The sequence below is a fragment of the Rhinopithecus bieti genome, unplaced genomic scaffold (assembly GCF_001698545.2).
Source record: "Rhinopithecus bieti isolate Rb0 unplaced genomic scaffold, ASM169854v2 scaffold_8082, whole genome shotgun sequence".
NCBI lineage: Eukaryota > Metazoa > Chordata > Mammalia > Primates > Cercopithecidae > Rhinopithecus > Rhinopithecus bieti.
Genome location: NW_016883947.1, coordinates 1 through 2,328, shown reverse-complemented (window position 1 = coordinate 2,328; position 2,328 = coordinate 1). Strand labels below are relative to the sequence as shown.

Here is a 2,328-nt window from a genome sequence, read left to right as displayed (position 1 = left end):
AGACAGAGTCTTGCTGTGTCGCCAGGCTGGAGTGCAGTGGCACGATCTTAGCTCACTGCAAGCTCCACCTCCAGGGTTTAAGCAATTCTCCTGCCTCAGCCTCCCGAGTAGCTGGGACTACAGGCATGTGCCATCATGTCCAGCTAATTTTGTATTTTCAGTAGAGATAGGGTTTCACCATGTTGGCCAGGCTGGTCTTGAACTCCTGACCTTGTGATCTGCCCGCCCTGGCCTCCCAAAGTGCTGGGATTACAGGTATGAGCCACCACACCTGGGTAAGTGTGCATTTTTTAATTATTTTTTTTTTGAGACGGAGTCTTGCTCTGTCGCCCAGGCTGGAGTGCAGTGGCACGATCTCCGCTCACTGCAAGTTCCGCCTCCCAGGCTCACACCATTCTCCTGCCTCAGCCTCCCAAGTAGCTGGTACTACAGGTGCCCTCTACCACACCCGGCTAATTTTTTGTATTTTAGTAGAGACGGGGTTTCACCGTGTTACCAGGATGGTCCCGATCTCCTGACCTCGTGATCCACTCGCCTCAGCCTCCCAAAGTGCTGGGATTACAGACATGAGCCACTGCGCCCGGCCAAGCGTGCATTTTCATAATGCTCCCAGGTGATGCTGCTGAAGGCAGTCCACAGTCCACACCAAGAACCCACATACCAGGTCACCTGTACAGATCATAAAATGAAGCCCATAGCACACTGCCTGGCACATGGTTTGTGCTCAGGAAACAGCACTAGAGAGACCATGCAAGTCGCTCTAGACCCACGAGGGAACTGATGCTTGCTCAGTCCCATGCAGTCTTGGGTGTCCCATCCAGACCTCCCCTTCCCTGCCCCAGCCTTCCCATGGGAAGAGAGTAAGTAACAGCGGCAACATTTTCATTTTATAAGCACTTGGTTTTATTGCACAGAAGCAATTGAAAGTGGACTCCAGTGGAAAGTGCGCCCTGGCATAATTCAGTGGCCAGTGCCCGGCCCCACCTGGACCGCTCTTCCAGAATAGAGAGCTCTGGGCAAGGGCTTGACCACTCCTTTGGAAAACAGAAGGCATTTGGGAATAGGTTAAGACATCTCAAGCATAATGTGTTTCTAACTGCTCATTCATTATTGCGGTCATCTGTCAGTTGCACACAGAGGCAATAAATGCACTTATTTGGAAAGGAGGGGCAGTTTTATAGTCAAGTGTTTACGTGTGGCATTCGGCATGTATCACATTCAGCTACATAAGCTATCATAACATAATTGTCCATCGCCTGGGGAGGGCGTGGGGCAGGGGCCTGGGAGTGCCCTCTCTTGCTAACATATTGCTAACAAATTCCTGTTTGAAGGAAGCCCCGTCATCAAAGCAGTTTCTTCTTACATAAAGAGAAAAGTGAAAATTGTGTTAATCCGATCCTTGAGCTCTGGGACTCTTCTGAGTTTCTTTGGCTGTTCCGGATGTTCCTTTCTCCCTGCCTTACTTCCCCTTGGCGGCCTTGTCTTCTGTGGCCTTCTCTGGAGGCCTGCTATCTTTTGGTCTGTGCTGGAGGATTTTCAGCCTTTTCCGCCTTAGGCTTGCTAGGCTCCTTTGAGAGGGTCTTGTCATCCTCCTTGGCTTTGGCCTCTGTCTTGGGTTTCTCCTCAGGCTTCTTGGCCTTCTCCTCCTTGGTGTCTTTTTTCTCCGGTGCTGCTGCCTCCTCCTTCTCTGCTGGTTTGCTGGGTTCCTTGGCCTTGGCATCATCTGGTTCCTTCTTGGCCATTTCTGTCTTCTCTTTGGGTTTAGCATCTTCCTTCACCTCCACCTTGGCAGGAGCCTCCTTCTCTGGGGTGGCGGCTTTTTTCTTATCTTCAGCCTCTTCCTTCTTGGCTTCAACTTTGGATTCTTTGGGCTTTTCGACAGCAGGTTCCTTCTTCTCCTCCACCTTGGGCTTTGGAGCCTCCTTCTTGGGTGCCTCCTCTTTCTTGCTGTCCTTCTTCTCCTCCGTTTTGGCGTGGCAGGGGCTTTCTCTTCCTCCGCCTTCTTTGGGGACTCTTTGACTTTCACCTCCTGGGGCTTCTCCTCCTTCACTGGGGACTTCACCTCTTCCTTCTTTGGGATCTCTTTCTCAGGGGCCTTGGCATCCTCCTTCAGGGGAGACTTCGCCTTATCTGGGGACTTGACCTTCTCCTTGACAGGGCTTTTGGCCTTTTCAGGGGATTTGTCTGCAGGGGACCTTGCTTCCTCCTTCGCTGGCGTCTTGGCTTCTGGAGATTTCACATCAAGAGTCTTGGCCTTCTCGGGGACTTCGCTTCCTCCTTCGCTGGGGACTTGGCCTTCTCGGGGACTTCGCTTCCTCCTTCACTGGG

At 51.9% G+C, this 2,328-nt stretch overlaps 1 pseudogene across 1 annotated transcript; it reads right to left on the bottom strand.

Annotated features, from left to right (window-relative positions):
- Positions 1-879: 879 nt before the first annotated feature.
- Positions 880-2,325, bottom strand: LOC108525805 (neurofilament heavy polypeptide-like; annotated as a pseudogene). The gene has a single exon (XR_001884348.1). The product of XR_001884348.1 is annotated as a neurofilament heavy polypeptide-like (transcript).
- Between the last annotated feature and the right edge of the window lie 3 nt (positions 2,326-2,328).